Here is a 25,758-nt window from a genome sequence, read left to right on the forward strand (position 1 = left end):
CTTCTTTATGCTCTTCTAGGGTCTTCTTGATATCCTTTGTATTCCGTACTATGGTCTCATTGTTCTTTAGTCCTTTGAGTAGCTGCTCTAGGTGCTGTGTCTCTTCTGGTCTTTTGATTTGGGTGCTTGGGCTTGGGTTATCCATATCGTCTGCTTTTTTCATATGCTTTATAATTTTCTGTTGTTTTTGGCCTCTTGGCATTTGCTTAACTTTATAGGGTTCTTTTAGGATTTGTAGACCAGCTGAAGTCCTTATCTCTAATTTATCAGATCTACAGCTTCTTGGAGTACACTTTCTCTAACTAACCAGCAGGTGGCGCCCACGAGCCACCTGTTCTCCACAAGTCAGTTCTCCCCTGCTTTGCCTTTGTGGTGAGTGGGGGAGTGAGTCTTGTGGGGTCCAATTGGTGTACCAAGCTTGAATGTGTAGTTGGTGTTGCCCTCCCTGTATATGGGGCATGTTTCTGGGCGGTCAGGGAGGGGGGGTGGCTCTAACAATCAAATCTCCCTGGTGTTCCTGGAGTTTTAAAGCTGCTGCAATGATCTAATCCCTCAGTTCAGTCCTGCCACAGTTTGTCTCTTCCACTGACCCACAAGTCCTTGGTATTGGCATATGGCTCCTGAGAGTTGCGAGTGGGTCCCTCTTCCAGGCCTTGCACCCCCTGGTCCTCTGTTGAGGGATGACTGTGCTATGTCACAGGTGACTGCCGTCCCCCCCAGGGTGGTTCTGGGCTGCTGGGCTATGTAGGGAGGCTCCCAATCTGCTGAAATGATGGCTGAATGGGGCTTTGTTAATTCACACTGCTCCATGTTTCCCTCTGGGACAATCAGCTGAGGTTTCAGGGAAGGCTAATGTCCATGCTCAATTTTGTGGTGTTTGCCTGTTATTTGAAGCACTTCCATCACACTGGGTTGTCTGGGGCAGCTCTGGGCTATGGGGCTGGTGATGGGCAGGAGTGTTTCCTGTCCACTAGGATGATGGCTGTGAGTGGACATCCCCCTTTTCTTGGGAAGTTGTGGTGTTTAGTAAATTTTCTCAGCCACTGGATTATTGCCTTTTGTCTCAGAGCTCTCTTAGTTCTGCTCTTGTCTTGTCCTGCCCAAATTGCAAGTCTTTGAAGCTTTCTGTATTGGGCTTCTTAGAGTAATTGTTTTAGAAAAAGAAAAAAGGATTAAAAAAAAAAAGGGCCCTCCTCACAGATCTAGTGGGTTATTGAAATGATAAGAGACAAAGCAATTAGGGCCATTAAGGAAAGGTCCACAGGGCAGAGAGATCAGCTTTTCTTCGGGATTTGCGTATGAGCCTCAGGGCCTGAGCTCTGCCCTTCCCCTTTCTATATTCACCAGAACTTCAAAAATCCTCCACTTTTATTTTGGAGTTTTTCATGCTGTTTTTTTCTATGCCTGTCTCCTCTCTGCTGGGGTGGCTGCTCTGAGATTCTCTGGTGTCTGGTCTTAGTCTATCTATGGTTGGAGTTTGGATCAGTAGAATGAGTTTCCGATAAGAGCTGCCACTGCAGTTCTCCCTTCTCCTTCCCGGAGCTGACAGCCCCTCCTCCCACGGGACTGAGCCTGGCAGGGAGGGGTGTGGGTCCCCTGGCCACAAAAACTTACAGATTTCACTGATCTCAGCAGTTCCACGTTTTCATGAATGTTATATGAAGTATGCCCAAAGTCAGATTGCTCTGTGGTGTCTAGTCCATGCAGTTCCTGGCTTTCTACCTACTTTCCTGGAGGAGTAACTAAAACATACAGCTCACCAGTCTGCCATCTTGCCCCACAGCGGGTGACTGAGCTTGTACCTCGGCTTGCCAGGCCTGGGCCAGGGGACCTGATCACCCCCTGGGGAGGGTAGTAGGTACGGGCGTGAGTGCCCTCTGCAGCCCCCCCGAGCCTGGGGAGCGAGGTCAAGGCAGCTCCCCTTTCCTCACCCAAAATGCCACTGGCAGGGGAGGCTTGCCGGAGGAAACCGCCTTTCTCCCAACTGCCCTTTCCCCACTTCCTTATCTTACCCACACACTCCCTTGTGCCAAGGCCACTCCTGCCACCGCCAGCGCGCATGCACCGTGGCCAGAACAACCCCCGCCCCGCTGCAACGGCTCCTGCGTCCTCTCAGAACCAATCCTAGCCCCTCTCCCTTCAATATTGCCATTTAAGGCTGCTTCACCTCCTTTCCAGCCCTGCCCTTCTTACCAACCTATATAACCTGTAATCACCCCTGAATAAATCTCTTTGGCGCATATTCCTACTGGATGAAGAGTGTCTTGTCCTTATCGCCGCCCTCCTCACCTTGCACGCCTCCCGCCGAGGACCCGGCCAAGTCCTCCGCCTCGCCCTCGCCTCCGGGAAAGAGCCCCCGCCGCCGGTACCCTTTAAGCAGCCCCGAGAGCTGAGGGCTCAGCTACCGGCCGCCCCTCCCCCTAGAAGCAGTAACCGCGACCGCAGCCCCACCTCCCCATTCTCTTTATTGGGTGGTGTGTAGTGGTTCTCATGACATTTCTTGGGGGCAGGTGTGGGAGCATGTTTGACACTCCTGAGGTTGGAGCTGATCCGGTAGGTGGTGCCAGGGTGGCACATGCCCTCAGCAAGATCCCCCAAAAGAGAATTGCTATAGATCAAGGAGTTGGGTTGGACTCTGACATGTGTGGTTCTGGTCCATACAGAGCACGTCTTCCAGTGTCTCATCACCACTATCACCCCCTAGGCTTGCTCTGGTGTGTAGTCGTGTAGTCGGCCACCTACTTCGTAACCCCCCCCCAAAAAAAAAGGAGCCTAGAGCGGAGACTGAGTGGTAGGTTCACCTGGCCACAACCCACCAAGGCAGAGCTGGGGTGGGGGTAGTTAGTACCGCACAGTGAGGCGGGGCCATTGGGGAGGCAATCTATACTGAATTCTCTGTAGACAACTAAAATAAGTAGAAGGTTTTCTTGTTTCACTTTTTTTTTTTTTTTTTTTTATTAATGCCTGCAGAGGACATTCGTATAACATACAAATTGGTAATCCTTCGGGAAATGGTGTTTTGGGGTCTGTTTCACCCTGAGAATTCTTCATTCCTGTGAGATAATTTCCTGCAGGGCACAGAAAGCATAACTCCTCCATGGGATTAAGACATGATTAATTTTAATATGACACTGTGCAAAATACTTGCAAGAGTATACAATACTTAAAATATGTAAACTGTTGTAGAGAGGAAATTTCAACAGACTAGCTTGATATCTGCAACAAAATAGTAAAATATAGTAGTTTGAAAACTTAGATTAAAAAAAATGATAGATTGTGGGATAGAGTGAAGAGCATGGGGGAGAAGAATGGAGCAGCAGTGTGTGCTTTTCACAAGGATGATAAAAGAGTTAAGTATTGAAGCACAGATGGTTTTGCCTGAAGAAATTGTTAAATATGCCTTTCAACAGAAATCTTTTTAGGAAATTAAATGTTGTTTGGTAGTTTTATGACTTCAAATTAAAAAGTAATAGTAATTTTAACATTTAAAGAGAGTTTATCCCATCATTTATATATTTCTATATAAATATAAATATATGTAAATGTATATAAAATACCATTTGGTACTCTTTCTTTTCTTAAGTATTATAAGGTATTCTAAGGTTTTTTCTTAAGGTACTTTTCTTAAGTATTATAAGGTTAGTCTTTTATATTCTACTTTTCGCATTTTGGTTTGTCGATAAAATGAGAAATGGAAAATACAATTCAATGATGATTTATAATTGAAAGGATTTTTATTTTTCTTATGTATCTGACATTCACAATATCTAACAAAACTATGTATAGTCTCACTTTTCTTCTCAAGTTCTAATGACTTCATAATGTAAATTTTGTTGTTTTCCTTTAAAGAGTGTGTCGGGGAGATAATTTGTGTGTGGTGTGTGAAAGTATTGAAGTCGGACAAAGAATGGTTTGATATAATGAGATATTTATTCAGAAGTTTTATCTTTATGAATTCCTATCAATGTCACCATTGAGTAATGAGTAAATGAGGAAAAAAATATAATAGATTCTTTCACAGCTATTTGAATGTTCTAAAATAAGTAGCTCAGCAGATCCATTGTGGGAGGAGGACATTTCTTTCCTTTTGGAAATATTTAAATTTTTATCTGATATGAATTTGGTAAGAGAAATCTCATCATTGGTTGCAACCAAATCATTTTTGTGTCTTTCATTTTGCTTCTGCTTATGGAGCTTCCTCTGCCTGAAACACCTTGTCTCCACTCTTACCTCCCTCAAGGCTCCATCTTAGGATCCACCTTCTCTGATGCAGCCTTCTGTGAACACCTATAGATAATACTGGAAACATCTCTCCTTTGTCAGTTAGTTTTTGCTCCTTTATATGGTCCTTTTTATTTGTTTGTTCTGCTTTCCACTAATAACCTATGTTTTGGAAGTTAGAAATAATTCCCTTGATTTCTTAAGGCAGAAAACACTGTCGTAGATAATGGCCATTAAAAATAAACTATTTTATTTTATGTATATATAATGAAGACGACTAAGCAGGAACTTTTCCCTAATGATAACACTGATTGTTTTTGAAGAGAAATGTGCTTTTAAAGTCACACTTTCTGAAAATAAACTCAGAATATTTACTCTGCGCCTTACCAGTTTGCAAACCTGAATGCATTGTGTGTGTTTTATTTTTTTTTACCTCACAGTGTTTAATATCAAATGCATAAAGATTTGAGAATAATGCTTGCAAATATTTTATCCATAAATTCAGTTTATCTATTATTGCTATATCTTTAATTGCCATTTCACTGTATAGTTGAATATTCTTATTTTGATAGTTTCTGATATCCAAATTCATATCAACATGGCTCTTACCATACACTATGTGTTTTAAATTTTCTAAATTATCTTTCCTGTTTTAGACTACACTGACTTCAAAATTGCTCATGTTTTCACTGTGTACTTTAGAGAAAGAGCAAAGAAGTATGTATTACTAACAAAACATTCAAAGTAAGGCATTTTCCCACTTATTAAATCTTTTCCTATTTATTTATTTACAGAATTTTTATCCCCTTTTTGTTGTACCTTGAACTCATTCCCAAAACTTTCTATAAAAACCATTTTATTTCATTTTAGGCTTAAGAGGCTCAGAAAATAGTAATGGAAAACTATACAAGACTGACCACACAGTTGACTGATGACCCACAATTGAAAGTTGTGTTATTTATCTTCCTGCTTCTCACCTACTTGCTCAGCATCACTGGCAATCTAATCATCATCACACTCACCCTGATGGACACTCACCTCAAGACTCCCATGTATTTTTTCCTTTGGAATTTTTCCATCTTAGAAATCTCTTTTACTATTACACGCATCCCTAAATTACTGGTTATTATGGCAACTGGGGACAAAACCGTTGCCTATAACTGTTGTATTGCTCAAGTGTTTTTTGCCATCCTTTTTGGAGCATCTGAATTTTAACTGCTGGCGGCCATGTCCTATGACCGCTATGTTGCCATCTGTAAGCCCCTGAACTACACAACCATCATGAACAGCAAAGTCTGAACACAGCTTGTCCTCAGTTGTTGGCTTGCTGGGTTCTTAACCATCTTTCCACCACTTACCTTGGGTCTAAACCTTGACTTCTGTGCTTCCAACACTGTTGACACTATTACTCTCTTCTGTGACACTATTACCCTCCTGCAGATCTCCTGCTCAGACACATGGCTTATCGAGGCGATAGGTTTCATCTCATCTTCAGTGACACTATTGGCCACGTTGGTAATGGTGATAACATCGTACACCTACCTTGCATTGATGATTCTAAAAATCCCATCAGCTAATCAGAGGAAAAAGGCATTTTCCATGTGTTCTTCCCAGTTGATCATTATCTCTTTTTCTTATGGCAGCTGCATCTTCATGTATGTTAAACCTTCAGTCCAACAAAGAATTTCTTTTTCCAAAGGAATTGCAGTGCTCTATACCACAGTTGCCCCACTGTTGAATCCTTTTATCTACACCTTAAGGAACCAACAAGTGAAGAAAGCCTTCGTGAATATGATTTACAAGGTTGTCTCTTTATCAAACATTGAATATAGAGTTGCGTTATATAAAGGAAATGACCAAAGCAACTGAATATTGTCAAATTATCCATTAAAAGCTTCTAATAACTTGTTTCAACCTTTATTGCATTTATTTGATTTTCCCTTTATTTTTTCAGGCTTTTTAAAAAATTCTAGTAACATACATACAACCTAAGATTTTCCTGTTTTAACTACATTCACATATATAATTCCTTGCACAATGAGTTATACACAATGTTGTGCTACCATCACTGTTATTAAACTAGTTTTAGATAAAAGTTTTCTATTCAAAAATGTTAATTTTACTTATATTCTCCATTAGAGAATTTTTTCTCTCTTCAGTTTGTTTTCTTCAGGATATCTCAATGAAATGGACTTAAATATTTCAACCGTACTATTTTGTCTATAACATTAAGTATTATAGTACGTCAAGATCATAAAATATTGTTTCATTTCCATTTTATGTATTATAATATAAAATGCAGAGATCATTACATTTCTATATAAATAATAAATAACATTTTCATCTGCTACAAACTTGAAAACTAATATTCCATATACTTTTTTTGTAATGTTATCATATTAGATGCATATTCCATTCAAAGAAATTTAAAAGTTTGTCACAGGGTGTAGTTGTCACTTTTGGCAATCATCTCTGAAATTTTTTACTTATTAAAAATCAATGATTGTTGTTTTAAAGTATATTCTGTAGAAACTAGATATATTTAGTTTATAAGAGAGATTATATGAGATGTATTTAAATGTATGATCATTTTCTAATATAATAAAAGCTAGCAGTCTCATTCATAAACCAGAAAACAAATGTATTATTATTGCTATATCCACACCAGTAAAATAACCTCTATTAATTTGGGATACTCCTGAAGCTAATTGAAAACTTTATGGTAAATGACTGTTAAGTATGGAAATATAGTAACTCAATTCATTTTCTTTTTTGGAACTTTTTAAGCCTAATATGTCCATTCCAAACAGAAACCAAATTTTAGAAGAAACAAGCTCTTCATTGTCCTTCAAGTTGTTTGTCTGTTTAATTGTAGGTCACAATCCATTTAGGTCTCTGAAATCAAAATCTGCATCACAACCAGAACGATAAACAATCAAATATAATTTTCTCATAGATACATAGTAATTCATGAAACTGTTCTGAAATATATGTATATAAAACCACAATGTCATTTTCTTTTCTTTTTTTCTGAACTTTGAGTCTTGATTTTAATAAATATTCTGTTTAGAGGAGGAGAATAAAACATAGGTGCATAATAAGTAAATGTGAGCCTTTTGGGAGCATATAGTAGGTCAAAGAAGGTTTCTGTAGCTTTTGTACCATAAACTGGATCTTGAAAATATGGGTGAGGAATACGATTTCAGAAAAGAAAACTGATTATTTAAATGATTGATTACATTATTCCCAGATCATTTAGGTAAGCATTTTTTTTTGGTTGACAAGGTAGAAGAAATGATCCCATTAACCAACTCTAAAATTGTAAGACCACATAATATAAAAAATTAGAAATATACTGTATTTTGAGACAAGTAGATAAACACAAAAGCTAAGGTTCTACCAATATTCTGAGTAGTTTGGAAACTGATATGGTTCACATTCAGGATGAGTTTGCTTTAAATATATTACCTAAGTGAAATCATTAATTTATCATTGAGATATTCTGAAATGGTTTATTTATACATTTTAAGGTATCTATCACCTATCTTTACAAGAGAGGATATTCTGTAATTCTCAAGATCAGTCTAGCCCTTTTAAACTAAGATTTGCCCACCCAAAATCAGAATTAATGTTTTGTCATCTGTTCTTTATGAAATTTCACTTGGTCTAAGACATATCACCTTACATTGTATGTATTAGAACCATTGGCACCTGAATCCTGAATCCCCAGGTGGTTCACTATTGCCATATTTTTAAAATTGGATCTTTAGCAAGTAATACAACTTCTTAGACATATTTACAATATATTTCTTGAGAGAGCTTCCACCTCAAATGCTTTCTTCTCTTCTGTCTTAGTGAGGTAGGTTGGACAACAATTGTGATATTAAAAATAAAACCTATATTTTGTTGAATAATCAGTACATCTAGGCACTGCTAAGCATTTTATAAAAATCATGTAATTCTTAAAACAACAGTGTGATAAATAATTATAATTAGCATTATGCAAGATCAAAAGATAGCTCAGAGAGGTTAAGAATATTTGACAAGGCAGAAAGCTAAAAAGTAGACTAATCAAAATTTAAACTCAGGAAGGCTTAGTTTTCACTGCTCCAATAGGGAACCTAAAAGCTTTTTTTTTAAATTCAGTTTTATTGAGATATATAGTCACACACCACGCAACCATCCATGGAGCACAATCAACCATTCATAGCACCACCATACAGCAGTGTACCCATCAAGCTAATCAATTCCTGAACACCCTCCTTACACCAGAAAGAATAAAAACAAGAATAAAAAATAAAAGTAAAAAAGAACACCCAAATCATTCCACACCCCACATCCCACCCTATTCCTCATCTAATTTTAGTTCCCATTCCTCTACCCATCCATCCACACACTGGACAAATAGAGTGTGAGCCACAAGGTCTCCACAACTACACCATAACCCTATGTGAGCTACACAGTCACACAACCGTCCCCAAGAACCAAGGCCACTGGGTCACAGTTTGACAGTTTCGGGTATTTTCCTCCAGCCATTCCAACACACCAAAACCTGTAAAGGGACATCTATACAGTGCATAAGAATGCCCTTCAAAGTGACCCTTCAACTCCACCCGAAATCCCTCAGCCGCGGAAACTCCATTCTGTCTCGCTTCACCTCCCCATTCCGGTCAAGAAGACACCCTCCCCCGCCCTCCACAATCCCACGATGCCAGGTCCAGACTCATCCCTGGGGAGCCATATCCTGCGCTGCCAGGGAGATCCACACCCCCGGGAGTCAGGTCCCACGCAGAAGAGAAGGCAGCGAGTTCACCTACCAAGCCGGCTCAGCCAGAGAGAGAGGCCACATTCAAGCAACAAAGAAGCACTCTTGGGGAGATTCCCAGGCACAACCACAAGTAGGCTCAGCCTTTCCCCTTCAGCAACAAGCCCCACAGGAGCATGTCCCGAGATCCAGGTCTCAGCGCACCAAACTGTCAGTCCTCAATGTTTGCCAGAACACCAGCAACAACCTAGGTGGGGACGTCCAACACCCCCGCACTTTCCCCAGCTCCCCAGCACCCCCCCTCCCCCCACCACACACACACCTAGCTCTGTTTTCTGCCCAGATCACCCCGGGAGGCATCTTTACCTCACACCAACCTGCACAATCCCACCCGATCCCACCCTAATAGCTTTTAAACTTTAAACATCCAGGCATTACTGAAGGGCTTGGTAAAGGACAATCCTATGTACGTATGTACATATGTACACATGCATTTACAGAACACTCCACGTTGAAGACTGAATGGGTAGGAATAGTTTGGTTTTATAATGTAATGCAGCCACCCATACCTGAAGCTCCCTTACTGCTTTCCTCTCCTTCCTAATTTCTTCTTGTTTCAAGGTTATATGCTTATCCTAAACCCTCCAAATACCCAATTTAAATATCATATTTCTTGAAAATATTACCTATCATTTACCAAGGCAGAATCAGTCACTCAATTTTCTGTTTAACTTCATACATCATTTTTTAATAACTCAATGGCCTCTTTTCTTTAACGGTCATTTTAATTTTTCAGTTGAATTGCCCATAAAATTTGCTGTTTTTAATTGGCTTTCTCAAAAGAAATTCTAATAAAATTGTATTTATACATCTGATTATGAGTGCAGACATTATTTTATTTATTTACCAAATTATTTGCTCAAATTTAAAGAAACTTCTTTCTCGTTCAAAAGAGTGTTATAGCTTTCCTTGCCATGTCTGAAGAAACATAACTCAGATATTTGGCCATTGAACAATAACATAAAATCATTTCTACTCCAAATAAATATTTTTGTGTAAATCTTTAGGTAAGGACAATTTCAATATTTTCACTAAGTTGAATAATATATTGAGGTTAAGCCAAGCCAGCATTTATTTCATGAATCTGAAAGCTTTAGGCCATTCTTGCATATAAGAATATCTAGTCTTTTATCTAAACATTTCAAAATGTATTTTCCTCAATTTTGGTGCTCCCTTTCCTTCACATATATAATTATCAGTACATTTAGATATTCTTATAAATCTATTCATTTTTAAAATTATTTGGTCATAATTTTAAATTTTTTAGTTACACTTTTCATCTTATCTTAATGAGATTATTATATCACATCATCATATTATTTAGCAGAAGCTGAATTAGGCTTCCTTCTGCTATCAAAATATTTGAAATATTTTGTTCTCAATAAATATGCCTCCTTGCTTGTTTTGTAATCTGAATTTAGAAATCGTCAACCATTGTCTACTTTTGGCTATTGTTACCATTGCTATTTTTTTACTTTTCATTAGCTCTTCAACTCTCTTATTGGTCTTTGAGCCATCAGTTCACTAACCCTTTGTTTTCAAACTCCATATTGCCAAATCCTTAGTCCTCCTTCATTGTTGTCATAACGAGCCTCAGTAATATTTAGCACTGCTTACCACCAATTCCTATTCCATGTAATTTCTTTGGAAGCATTCAATGAGAGATAATTATCTGGTTTTCTTTGACCATATTTCCAGTCATTCTCAATTTCTTTTACAGTTTCTCTATTGATTGTTTCCTAATATAATAATCTCCATACCTGACCCCCTTCTCTTTGCACTCTCTTGTTTTCCTAATGATATATATGTGATTTATAACAAAAATAAAAAACAAAAGAGGACAATATAATCCTATCATCAAAAGCTAGGCTTCCCTCATTTTCCACATTCCTGTTTTTGGAATCATTACTCTTCCATTTGTTTGAACCGAGAATCTTGGATTAAGTTTTTTGTCTTTCTCTTAGGCCTCAAATCCAATACCCGAGGCTACTGAGTCCAGTTTTCAAATTCATATGGAATCCAATCTTAAGCCCTAGTGAATAATATTTCTCATTTTCTTTGGCAACAGGTTTATTGAGATATAATTCACATGCCATAAAATTTCATCCCTTTAAAGTGCACAATACAGTGCTTTTCATTGAATTGTTAAATTAACACCATGATTAAGTTTAGAATATTTTCATCTCCTGAAAAAGGAGCACCATTGTCTTTAGCCGTTACTCCCAATCTTTTCATCCTCCCAGCCCTAGATCACCACTAATAAACTTTCTCTTTCTCTACTCGACTATTCTGTAACATTTATATAAATAGAATCATACAATATGTCATCTTTTGTGACTGGCTTATTTACTTGCATAATGTGTTCAATGTTCATCCATTTGTAGCATGTATCAGTACTTCATTGCTTTTTAAGGCTGAATAATATTCAGCAGTATGGATATACCACACTTTGTTTATCCATTCATCAGTTGCTGGGGTATTAGTGCTTTTTTCTCACTTTGTAGCTATTATGAATAACGGTGCTACAAACATTTGTGTACAAGTTTTTGTATGGACATCATGTTTTCATTTCTGTTGGGCATGTACTTCCAGTTATCACTTGATTGGATTACTGAAGCCTACTCCATATTGTTATCCTGAGGCAAAACAACATGTGTTTTATCACTCATAACATTTTAAAATAAATCTGTAAAATTATATCATTTCCTTGCTTAATGATTTAATATTCTTATCCATCTCATTGAAAATAAAGGCCACACTCCTTATTTTGGTTAACACATCCCTCTCTGAACTTGCCATTGCCTGCTTCTTTGCCTTAATTTCCTAATCTTCTCCCTTCCATCCATTATGCACTACTTACAATATCCTTTCCATTTTTCTTTGAATAAATCAAGTTCTCATGTGTTAAACTGTTGATGTAGCTCTTCCTTTGGTTTACTTTCCTCTCCTCAGTGATTGTCCAGTTAGTATTTAATTCTGTTGATTCAAAATGCATCTTAAATGTTACTTCCTTAGACAGGACTTCCTTTTTCACAAAATATATAATATTGTGTTTCTGTTTTTCACATTATCCTATTTTAATTTGCTTAGTAGCATTTAATACTTATTTTTCCTTATTGTTTTAATGATTTGCTTATTGTTTCATTGTTATCAATTGAATGTGAATCCCATTAGAACATTGGTTTATCTAACCACCATTTATTCCTAGTGCATAGACAAGATCTTGTCACAAAGTGAATATTAAAAGTAATGTGTCGTATGAATAAATATTGAATATAATAGGGGACACTATCAAGTTATAATTTGATTTATGATTTGCATAAGATAAAATATAGGTTTTAGTTGTCAATGTTCATGACTATGACAAATGTATATTTCCCTGTAACCTCTACCTCAGTAAAGATATATTTCTATTTACCTATAAAGTCCCTTGTGCACATTTCAAATCTGTCTACCGTGTCATATCCTTATCCCAACAAACCAGAGTTGTTTTCTCTTAATATACATTAGTGATGTCTATTCTAGTATTTAATATAAATGGGATTGTATATTATGTACTTTTATGTATGTTTCCAGTATCCTTTTCTCAGTAAACTGTCTGTGAGATACACCCACACAGTTTTAAAATACATTTTTAATTGTGAAATAAAATGTATACAAAGAACAGTGACAATTTCAAAGTATGATTTAACAAGCAGCTATATAGGTAATTTCAAAGAAGGTTATGAGTTACACTTCCACAATTTCAGTTATTTCCTTATTGTGATATATAACATACATTCAGAAAGGTGATAACTTTCAAAGTACAATTTAACAAGTAGTTATACAGGTAATTTCAAAGAATGTTGTGGGTTGCAGTCCCACAGTTTCAGTAATTTCCTTATTGTGAAATATAAGATATATACAGAAAGGTGATCGCTTTCAAAGTACAATTTAATGAGTAGCTGTAGTACAAATTTGGAAGAATGTTATGGGTTACAGTTCCACCATTTCAATTATTCATTCTAACTATTCTAAAACCTAGCATTATATATATATATATTTCCATAAAGATTCAGTATTTATAATCATTTGTTAAATCATATCATGTCTGTTGCTACCCCTTTCTCTCATTTAATCACTTTCTAGATCTTCAGGGTATCTAGGCAGTGACTACCCTAACTTGTTCATATTAAAAAGGGTTGTCAATTTTATGGGGAAGAGGGCTGCATCCAGTTGTTGTTCTTAAAGAAGCTGTTGCCTCTGGGTTTTAGAAACTGTCTGGCATAGGAACACTCTGGTGGATTTCTGAAAAATTAACTTAGTGAGTGAAACTTTTTTAGAATCTCAGATAGGGACTTTGCTATTTTGGGACTACTGCTGGTTAGGGCTTGGCTTACTGTGGCCATTTGGGAAACTAGCTAGAGCTTGCATAAGAGAAACCTCCAGGATAGACTTTTGACTCTATTTGAAATCCTTAGCTACTGTAACCCTATTTTGTTACCCTTCTTTTCCCCCTTTTGGTCAAGAAGGCATTTTTAATCCCTCAAGGCCAGGGCCAGGCTTATTCCTGGGAGTCATGTCCCATGTCACCAGGAAGATTCTTTCCCCTAGGAGTCATGTCCCATGTAGGGGGGAGCTTAATGAATTTATTTGTTGAGTTGGGCTTATAGAGAGAAAGGCCACATCTGAGCAACAAAAGAGGTCTCCGGAGGTGCCTTTTAGGCATAATTATGGGAAGGCTTAGCCTCTCTTTTACAGCCATAAGTTTCACAAGAGCAAGCCTCGAGATTGAGGGCTTGACTTATTAAGTAGGGGGTTCCTAATGTCACATAGCATATATCCTGTCCAAGGTAAACAATCAGTATCTCATATTATCTTTATTTAGCTGTGTAAACATCATCACTCTAAATTTTAAACAATTACTGTAACACAAAACAACCCAAAGCTCTCATCAGCCACTAATTATTTATCCCTAGTATTAGTAAAGAACTGGTAAGGTATTCTTATTAAATATAGTCTATAATATGTAGTGGGTAGTTTTTCCATATACCACTGTGTTGTTAACTCTTTGTACCAGGGTCATACCTTATAAGTATATCATGCAAACACTCATTTATATTTGTAGTGCTAATCTGTGGGATACATGCCTTTAAAACAACCACTTTTGATCATGTTCACCTTCAATGCAGCACTGATAATTATAATCCCATTAATGAACATTCATCACCCAAGTCATTTTATGTATCCATCTTTTTAATGGAGAAGGATAGTCCATTTTTATTTAATGCAATTATTGACATTTTGTGGTTTAAATCTAGTATGTAGCTATTTTTTTTTCCATCTGTCCTTTTGTTCCTCAGTTTTTTCTTACTGTTGTGGCAGACAGACCCTAAGCTAACCTCCGAAGTTTATTTACCTCCTTTTTTAACCCTTTGTGAAATCCACCACCCTTGTTTATGGGCATGACCTTGAATGGTTCTAACTATTTGAATATGGCAAAGGTGATGTTGTATTACCCTCATAATTAGGGTACTTGATATTATAAAAATGATGGGAAGCCACTCCATTTAAGCAAACTCAGAGTTAGAGATTCCCCCTGCAGTTGCAATGAAGAAAAGAGAACCTCACATAGCAAACAAGTACAGGAGGTTACTAGGATCTGCAGGTGGCCTCTAGATTTTGCAGGCAGTCTAGAGCTGACATCCAGAAAAAAAGTGAGGATCCCAGTCTTGGAGAAGCATGCAAGTGACTACTGCCAACAAAAGAGATAAGTTTGTAAGCAGATTAATCCTCAAATAGAATCCCTAGATGAGAACTCAGCCCATCCAATACTTTGAAAAGTAAATCAAAGAAGTGGGAATTCAGGATATCTGAGTTAGTGGTCCCCTGCTATCTGAAATTTTTAACGTATCCTCCAGAGACAATAAATAATAGCAAGAGGAACAAGTAAATCTATGCAAAAACATGCCTTCAGAATAAATAGAAGGCAGACAACTCCCAAACTCTAGTTATCATAGAAAAATAAACAAAGAAATCCTTCAAGCTTCTTTTGCTGTTAGCACATTAATTTACAGGACAGTTAGGGGAAAACTGAATACAAAAGAAAAGCAAGTTATAGTTTATTTTGATCTAAAACCAACAGAAAGAGAAAATACACCCTAAGCGTATAACGTGTACTTGTAGATCATAGCCCTGACAACAGGAAAGGGACTTAAAAGTGCTTATGGGAGTGGAAGAGCAATCTTAGAAAGGGAATCATCACATGGAAGAAATAAGGATTGAAACAAAGGAATATGCATGCCTCCTGTGGAAACCATATTGTGAAGGAAAAGAAATAAGAGATGAGGGGATATTTAGGATCCTGCAAGAGAGAAGAAAATGCAAAACTTAGAAAGCACAAAGCCCTTCATTCCATTACCCTCTCCTACTCCCAAGAAACAGCCACAATAAAGAAACAATCCTTGGGTATGGTGGCACTCCTGAACTAGGAAATCTCATAAACCAAACTAAATTGCCAGGTCAGGCAACAGAAGTGGAACTACAAAGCAAAGCAAAATAAAAGTCAGAGAAAGAAATAATAAACATAAAAATAGAAATTAAAGGCTTAGGTTTTAGGAAAATGTTAAATCTAAAAAATATCAAAATCTTATTTAAAAAAAAATAACATTGACTAGCCACCATAAAATTATATCCAAAAAATGGAGAAAAGGAGAAAGCACAAATACACCAAATGAGAAATGACAGATAAGGAATAACCATGGAATCAGTAGAAATTCAAAAGGAAAGTGAGAAAGTTAAGAAAAGTTATTTTTATAAAACTATGCAAATGAAATTAAAAATCTAGATCATTGGACTTTATAATGTTTTATTAAAATTGACTCCAATAAAGATATGACTCTCATACAGAGTTGTTTCTGCAGAAGAAGTACAGACATTTTAAGGAACTATTCTTCCACAATCCTGTAGGCTCAAATTGATTTGGATTATCAAAAGTGACAAAAGAGTGTCAAATTATTTGTAATTGAATTCCAAACTCATTAAAGCAGTACAAAAATAGAAAATTATATAGATCAATATAACTTAAGGATATTAGTGCATTTATGTAAACAAAAACTAATCAAAGCAGAGTTTTCTCAACCACAGCACTATTGAATCTTAATAATTTTTGTTGTGGGGGGCTATTTGGTGTATTGTAAAATGTTTGGAAGTATCTCTGACTTCCCACCCCCACCCCCACTATATGCTAATAGCACCTGCCAGGGTGGTAAACAAAAATATGTTAACTTTGTCAAATGTCCCCTGGAGGCAAAATCACTCCTAATTGTAAGCAACCAAGTTAGAGGATATAGTGTTGGACAAATTCCTATTTTCAGTAGTATCAAAGAAAATAAAATTCAGATTAATAAATACAGCAAGAAATATGCATAAACCTATTGAGAAAATTTTTAAAATATTCCTGAAAGACACAAAATAGACAAATTGAAAGATATTGTTTGGTCTCTGAGAGAAGTATGCAATGTAAGAAGATAATATTTTTGCCTGAATTAATTTATATATTTAGTACTATCCCCCAAAATAAATATCATTTAGAGCTATAATAGTTGTAAACAAAAAACATTCCAAAAGAATTTATTAATATATTATCAGTATCAATAGGTATATCTAGGAAGGTTTCCTTGGATTAAAGTCAATATAAAAAACTCAGGGTTTATTTATTTCTACATTCTTGCAAAAATAAATGCATAAAGTCATTAAAATATATAATTACAGTGGCATAAAATGGAACCATTAAATAATTATTTAATAAAATATGTGCAAGACATCTATAGTGAAAATTTTGCAATTTTATTGAAATGAATTAAAGAAGACATATCCAGGAGGAAATATACCATATTTAGAGATTGGAAAACTCAATATTAAAAGGATGTAACATCTCCAAAATGATCTATGGAGTCACTGAAATACAGATCAAAACACCATTAGTTCTTCTTTGTGCATTAAAAGTAATTGTTGGTCTAATTATTTAATTCAAATGAAGATGTAAAACACACACAGATACTGACCCAAACAAAACAATCAAACAAAAAAACAAGAATAACCATGGGAATTTTGACAAAATAATCCAACCGAATGACAGCATTAACACATAGGGTGGCATATTACAAAGTTATGCTATTTAACATACGGTTGGATAGGTTTAAAGTTACAAATATTTAGTGAGGGAAAGTATATTAAGTCTATAACAGACACAGTTATGTGGTCAACCCACTTAAAATATGACATTGAAGTATAGTGGGGAAATATGATCTTTGCAATAGTAGGTACTTTGCTGTTTGGATACGTATAAGGAAAAATTTCTTGCTATTCTTAAGATAACACCATGCAAAAAAAAAAATGATTGCACAAAAGTAAAAAGTTTGGCAATGAAGATTTTAGATAAAACTTCACAAATAATTTTTGTGATCTGAGAAGGTCATATTTTCTTAAACTGTACAAATAGTACTAGACTAGATTTTTAGAAAAGTTTTTATATTAGAATATATTTAAATTAAGAACATCTGTTGATAAAAAGACATCAAAAAGAGAGTGAAAGGAAACCCATGAATTGAGAAAATATATTTGTTAAGATATATAGCTAATAAATATCTAGCATCAATATTCAGAATACATAAAGGGCCCATAAAATTAATAAGTAAATGCAGAAAGTCCATTTAAAATTAGGCAAAAACTTTAACTGGCATGTCATTTAAAGAATATGAAGGCAGAGGAAGATGGTGTCATAGGGAGTTCCAGGATTTAGTCTGTCCTCCAGGGAAGATAGTAAATAACCATAAACTATCTGAAACAACAACTTTTGGGACTTTGGAGACCATAAACATATCATATACCAGCCAGGAATGAGTAGAAGAGCAAGACTGAAAAATCTCAGAAAGAGCTATAATTAAATATTTCCTTTCTGTGAAGGCCAGTGCCCCTCCCCCACTTTCATGGCAGGCTGACTCAGGGGTCACTCCCTGGTGAGAAACAGAAGTCCTCTCTCCTAGGAGCAAGGGAAGAAGAGCTCCACCAGGCACAAAATTTGGATGTGATTAATGAATTCAAACTGCTGGGTACCAGCTCCACCAACAGATACATTTGCAATGCAGCCAAGGAAGACCTGGGAGATCTGCTTCAGCCCTGGCTACAGCAGGGAGGAAACAAGGCTGACGGAAAGACAGAGTTTTGGAGTTGAATGAGCTTAGTTTGCTGAAAGACAGCTCTGCACCAACATTGGCAAGCCAGGGGTACTGGGGTCCAGTTCTGAGAACAGCTACTTTTTTTTTAAGGAGCCCATTAAAGAAAGCAGTTAGTAATCTCCACTTTCAGTCTTGCCCCAGGCAAAGGTGGAAGTAGAGTTGCCTGAGAGACACAGTAACCACTCAGGTGGTGGAGATAGTTCCTTAAAGAATGGATCTTCCCCCAATAAAAGGGGAGGGGGGCAGGGCCCAGTGCAAATGGTGGCTGTTATTTAGAAAATTCAGATCACTGGGACTGGGATATCAGAAACAGTTTCAACCTGCAAAAAGCAGAGCCCAGCCTTTGTCTCAAACACACACTACCAGGGGCAAAAGTGTGCTGCCTGAGAGTCACTAACTTTTCCATCCTGCAGGGAAAATACGGGGCTGAAGAGCAGCTCCTCCCCAAGAAAAGCGGGGACAAGAGTCAATATAAACTGTGGCTGTTATTTAGAGAATTCAGACCCTGTGGGCTAGGAAATTAGAAACAGTTTCAATCTGCTTTCCCTGCAGCCTCTTTCAACCATGCCCTGGGACAAACTGTTTTGGCTGGGAATTAAAAGCACACCACCTTAGACCTGTGGGGAGAAGACTGAAGAGCACTATCTGCTGAGCAGGACAGGGAAGGCACAGAATCAGGAAGCTTCACAGGAAAGACAGGCACCCTGCTGGGTCTCATCCCAGGGAAACTTTATAATGATTTACAGCCCCTTCATGAGTCCTGAACCTATCTTTTCTGGGAAAATGACTAGGACAGCTCCTGTCTTGGGGGACCCTCCTCCCAGAATCAGGTAAAAGAAACAGGAGAGAATGAAGTGAGTGATAAAATCATATGGAGGCTCACATGTGGCCTCTCTCTCTCTAAGCCCACTTGGCAGGTAAACCCACTGCCCTCCCCGCTAAGTGGGACATGACCCCCAGGGGTGTAAATCTCCCTGGCAACAAGGGACATGACTCCTGGGGATGAGCCTGGACCTGCCATCGTAGGATTGAGAAAGTCTTCTGGACCAAAAGGAGGAAGATAAATGAAACAAAATAAAATTTCAGTGGCTGAGAGATTTCAAATGGAGTTTAGAGGTCATTCTGGAGGTAACTCATGCATTATATAGATATCACTTTTCAGTTTTTAGTTTATTAGATTAGCTAGAAGGAATTATTTGAAACTGTTGAACTGCAATCCAGTAGCCTTGATTCTTGAAGGTAATCATATAACTATATAGCTTATATGGTGTGACCATGTGATTGTGAAAACCTTGTGGATCACACTCCCTTTACCAGGTGTATGGACAAATGAATAGAAAAATGGGGATAAAAAGTAAATGAATAATTGGGGGGGAAAGAGGAAGTTTATGGGAAGTTTTTGGTGTTCTTTCATACTTTTATTATTAATTTTTGTAGTAATGAAAATGTTCAAAAATTGTGGTGATGGATGCACAACTATATGACGATACTGTGAACAATTTTTGTACACTTTGGATAATTGTATGATATGTGAATATATTTCAATAAAATTGCATTAAAATATATGGAAGAAAGCAAGTTCCCTTCAAATTCAAACTCTACGAATAACCTTTTTGGACTTGCATTTGATGACTTTCTGTCTTGGGTCATGATAAGGTGGTACCTTATAAGGAACTGTATTTAATAATATTTTAGAGGATATTATCTGTAACCAACCCGTTTTACTAAATTCAGGTATATTTTTTCATAAAAGTACAATTCAATTACTTCAGGTATCTAAGTCATCCTGCACAGGCCTATAGGTCACATACCAAATGCACCCCTGGAGATTTTTCCATATTCCAAAATGAAACATGCACTTACAAACAACCAAACCCACTACACTTGATTATTCAAACAATAGCCCCAAATTAAAATTCTCAATTTAAGAGAATCTCTTTGTATTATTCATGGCTGTGGCAGACATTCTAAATTATAATTTTTAATGAAAGTAGTGAAATTTCTTATTGGAGAAAAGAAGTCAGTCAGATTTTCCCACATTGTCTTAGGACTGTGAATTAACTGATGTTCTTCCTACATATTTTCTACATTAAAAAATCAAAGAGTGTCATTTGGGATACAGTTCCTTCAAAATTTTCTCCTAAATGATTTGGAGAAATTGATTTTTTTGGTATATAATTAATACTTTCAGAATACTAGTCTCCAGGGATTATTTTTTCTTTCTTCTTTTGTTTGGCAATTTGAATAGTTTCCCTTGTGTATTTGTTGAGCAAAAAGATAAATCTGTACCTTAGATAGAATCATGGGATATGCTATATTTCTGTAAAGATATGTTTTTCTAGTGTTAATCTTTGAATCTTTTATATAATACATCTAGTCAAAGATTAAGAAAAACTTTAGGAAAATTTAACAAAACTGGAAAGAATGAGATACAATAGGATTCTTTTAATCCAGATTTTGTTTTAGGTAGTGAATGGGAATGAAGTGAAAGAAGGAAATCATTTGAAAACTACATATTTGTCACAAATCATCTTTTACTTGAATACTTCTGAAGAAAGCATTGGTATATTACATCCCTTTAATATTGAATAATGTCTTCAAATTATTATGATCACTCAATTTATATAGTCCATATATTCTACCATGTTGAATAGCAGAAAAATAAATCCCAATATACTCTGTGGAAGGTAAGTCAGTTTTTAATTTTAACTTATGTATTTCTGAATCAGAGGTAAGAGCAAAAGTTTTGAAGTCCAAGTCAGGGAATTAGATTTTCCCTTAAATTGTCCTAATTGATTTATTCCTTTTGATGGTGAAATAAATATTCTTTTGCAGTTTTACATAATAATGTATAAAATGTGTGTGTAAAAATATAATACTATGTCTATTTTAATATAAAAATAGCTCTTTAGTTCATTTTCTTTTCCATCTCCAAAAACTAAAAGTTGTAGTGAATGAATTGTAGGGGGGAATTTAGAGGGTTGCTCTTCTTTAGATTTTGAGGAAATCTAATTCCAGAGCCTCAGACATTTGTTAGCAGAAAATTTTGGGCTAAGTTCTAAAAGCTCACTATCAAATCAGGAGCAAAGCAAAATTAGTAGTCCTTGAGATGACAAGAGCAGATGTACATGTTTAAAATCAATGCTTGTAATATTAATAAGTCATGTGATAACCTAGCTACAGCAATCCATGGCTTCATTTGTTGAATATGTTAAAAATCATACCTGCTTATCCTGCTTTAAACAAACAAGTTTATACCCAGTTTCAGGTTAAAGACAATTAGTGTTCAACAAAATTAGGAAGACTGTGATTAATAGAAAACAAAGATGAAATAATAAAGACACAAGGTCTTTTCTAGTTATATTTAGTATATCACATCATAGAAATTTCACACATAATGCTTAAAATAAGGTAGATACATATTTTATTACAATATGAGAAAAATGATTAATAGAAAAAACCCAAGGAATAATCAAAACAGACTTTTTTATGTTGAAATAAAAAAATTAAAATGTTATGCAGAGAATACATATGTATATTAAAATTGGTGGAAAGCAATCTAATATATTCAAGAATTTTAGACATCCTGTAGTTTTTAAAAGATTATGTGTGAAAAAAGATTAATATCAACTTATCTAAAAAATCAGAGATTTTTATTTTGGCAATTGTAGTTGAGAAAAGGAAAACTCAATTACATGGCATTTCATTTTCTGTATTATTGCTTATATAGAAAGAAAAAAGGAAAAAGAAAATAAAAGAAGCCTTTTTAATATTGCCTGGAAATTCAGAAAAATTGGATAATACAAAAAAGCCTTGTTCATGTACAAAGAAAATGATTAATAAAAACAAATTGTAATTACTAACTACAGCATATTACTACAGCACTAGTTAGTGGCAAGAACTGCAACTAGTTCTTAATATCATATTGCTTTCAAACTAAAAGTTTTAGTTTCTTAATGTAATTTACACAACCATAAAGAAAATAATGAGACAATTATTAATGTAATAAGTTAAAAAGGAAAATAAACCATAGAGGTCAATTGTAGTTGATATGTTTCTGTGTTTCATTTCCAAGCCATACAGATTTGAACCATTAACAATAATATATTGGAAAGTTTTCTAATTATAAAGTTTTGTGGTAAAGCAAACAGTGCATGGAGTTAGGAAAAATAAGCAAAGAGATATAGTTTGAAAAACTGAATCAAAGTGACTCAAAAGTGAGAAAAGGAAATGTGAAATGGAACTTGGAGATAAATAAAGGAATCAACAAATTACTTGGAAATTTGTCAGCTATCAGAAAATGTGATCTATTTAGATATCTATCTGGTATCTCCTTGCAAGATGAACAATAGAGCAATTGCTGCACTAAATTTCAAATATCGCTAAATTCCCTGTTAGGTAGTAAATGGAATTTATCCAAGTCTAGGCAAGGGAAGGATCTGCCAACATTCCTACAAAGACCGTGGGTGAATTTGAGGACATGTTTATTTTGAACTCTAAGTTGATTGATGAAAATGTTTGCCCATAAGTAAGTTTGAAAATCTGGATATCCCTGTGGTTGAGAATGAAAATGAAATGTTTCTTATGTATAAGAGTAGTTTTTATTTTCTTTACATTTGATAGGACAAAAGAAAAATAAAGAACCAATCAATGGAGGAAGAGTTTATTCTGCTTGGACTGACAGAAGACCCCCAGCTGCAAATTGTAATTTTCCTCTTTTTCCTTCTCAACTGCATGATAAGCCTGATGGGGAACTTCATCATCATCCTGCTCACTCTGCTGGATCCACGCCTCAAGACTCCAATGTATTTCCTCCTTCGAAATTTCTCCTTCTTAGAAATTTCATTCACAATGCTGGGGATTCCATGATTCTTGATAACCATTCTGACTGGAGACAAAACAGTTTCCTATAATGGTTGTGCAACTCAATTATTCTTTTTTCTTTTATTAGGAGTTACAGAATTTTACCTTCTGGCTGCTGTGTCCTACCACCGCTATGTGGCCATCTGCAAACCGCTGCATTACCCAATCATCATGAACAGTAAAGTCTCCTACCAACTTGTACTCAGCTCTTGGGTAACTGGATTCCTATTCATCTTTCCCCCTTTGGTTTGGGGACTGAGATTGGATTTCTGTGCCCCCAGAACTATTGACCACTTCCTATGTGACTCTTCTCCTATCCTCCAGATCTCTTGCACAGACACTCGTGTCATTGAATTGATGGCTTTTGCCTTAGCCGTGATAACACTTGTGGTCACGTTGTTGTTAGTGGTCCCCTCCTACACGTACATCATCAAAACCATTCTAAAATTCCCTTCCACTCAACAATGAGCAAAGGGCTTCTCCACCTGTTCCTCACACATGGTTGTCGTCTCTATTACTTACGGGAGTTGTATCTCTATGTACCTGAAGCCATCGGCAAAGGAAAGGGTGACTTTAACGAAAGGTGCAGCTGTGCTCAATACCTCTGTTGCTCCTTTACTGAATCCCTTCATTTACACCCTAAGGAACCAGCAGGTGAAAAAAGCCCTCAAGGACTTTCTTCAAAGATTTTGTTATTTTCAAAAGAATGAGGCAAAATTTTGACCTAAACATGCTACTGAATGAGATACCTGAATCCAGGCTCCTGCTGTATTAGTCAGATGATGTCACTTCTGCCCTCTTCTTTCCTCACCCTTCTCCTTTCTGAGTAGACCTTTCTACTCAGTTTATTGCCTCTTTCAACCCAGAATACAAGATGTCAACGTTGAACAGAAATATATCTTCTTACAAATGATTCAATTTTATGTACTGAATACTATTTTAAAATGAAACTTCTAGATATACTTAGATTATTTAGATAATTATGCAATATTTACATACATACTTAAATATATAGTTTTAAATACTAAATATGCATTTCTAATTGCGTCTGCTTTTAATAAGTTTACATTGCTAAAACTGTGAGTATCACAGAGCCTAATAATTATTGTACTATGTAATTAATATTGTGATAGTAAAGGGGAAATGAATCTGGTTAAGTTTGAAGATCAAAGTAGCCTTCCAAGAGTAACCATCACTTATGCTGAACCTTGAACATGAACAAGGAAAAAAAAAGTTGCAAGAGTGATGTAACCAGAGGTATAAAATAGGCAAAGGAATGAGGAATGTACCTTGAAGAAGTCTCACCTAGAAAGTTATAATAATTAAAAATATGGTACTTGTATACATTTTCAGTTTTTGGTTTTGGTAGAAACATTTCAACTCCAGGCTTTTGTTGTAATTGCTTACATTGCTTTATATTCTCTTAAGCCTACAAATTTTGTAACCCATGACAGAAATTTAAAACATGATTTATTTATATCTTGGATGTGTGATGTTCCCTATATTTAAAAGAATTTGAAAAATGCAAATTTCCTTATCCTGAACTTGTCTGTTTTCTTAATTTTATCAAAGTATATCTGGAATATGATAGCATGCAATCAATTGTAAACAAAGCTTTTGAACAAATATGCACACCCCCGTGACAATAAACATAAATTCACACCATCACAAATAGTTCCCTTTGACTCTTCCCAGCCATTTCCACCTCTGCTATTAGGTCCAGACACTCTGATGTCCTCTCAGTAACTACTGATTAATTTTGACTTCTCTGAAATTTCTTATAAAATAAATTGTACAGCATGAATTATATGTATGGCTATTGAAGGCATCCAATGCATTCCTGTCTGTGCATGTGATTTAGAAAAATCACTGGTACCCTTTTTGTCATAGCCAGCTTTCCTCCTCTACACACAAAATTTAGTTTTCTTTTCCTCCTAGAATTCTCTCCAGAATACTCTATTACTCCCTTTGCAACATTCTGAATTCTGTAATGCCAATCTATGGATTCCTCTCTCATCATACAATGTACTTTTGCAAAAAAACTGTCTACCAAAATGTTATTAATTAGAAGGTGTTCTTTTTTCTCATGCATTGGTGACTCTATTCCTCCCTCAAAGCAGAGAGGAATTTTCTTAGTATGAGTTTTAGGCAAAGTTTAGGAAAAGGATACATGTGCAGGAACAATTTTCATATCCCAGGGCCCCATCTGAGCTCCAAAATGACTGATCCAACTCTAATTTTCATGCAGCAGGATACAAGACAACTTCTTTTCTCTTTTGTGCTAGTAACTCTTATGGTATTTTATACTTTCAGCCATAAAAAAAATGCTATAGTAGAGTACAGTGTCTTCCATCTCCCTCTGTCTTTGGTAACCTCATTGTGAATAAGCCTAATTAGTCTTGTATTACTCAGGGTTCAGTCAGGAAAGCAAACTGCTCTAAGTGCTCTGGGAATTATGGGTATAAGGTAGGAATTACAGCTTTTAAGACTGCTCAAAGAGCTGTGGGAGCAAAATCAGTAAAGTGGCTGCAGAATATTTGAGCCCCAGAGAGAAATTTGGGGAAACTAATATCAAACCTCTCAGGTTGAAGCCTTGAAGAAAATGGCTCAGAAAAGCTTAGAGGGAAATGA

The 25,758-nt window shown here is 36.0% G+C and overlaps 2 pseudogenes; both read left to right on the forward strand.

Annotated features, from left to right (window-relative positions):
- Nucleotides 1-5,115: 5,115 nt before the first annotated feature.
- On the forward strand, nt 5,116-6,090 carry LOC119542730 (annotated as a pseudogene).
- Nucleotides 6,091-14,490: 8,400 nt separating this feature from the next.
- LOC119542731 lies at nt 14,491-23,850 on the forward strand (annotated as a pseudogene).
- Nucleotides 23,851-25,758: the final 1,908 nt, after the last annotated feature.

The sequence above is a fragment of the Choloepus didactylus genome, chromosome 8 (genome assembly GCF_015220235.1).
Source record: "Choloepus didactylus isolate mChoDid1 chromosome 8, mChoDid1.pri, whole genome shotgun sequence".
NCBI lineage: Eukaryota > Metazoa > Chordata > Mammalia > Pilosa > Megalonychidae > Choloepus > Choloepus didactylus.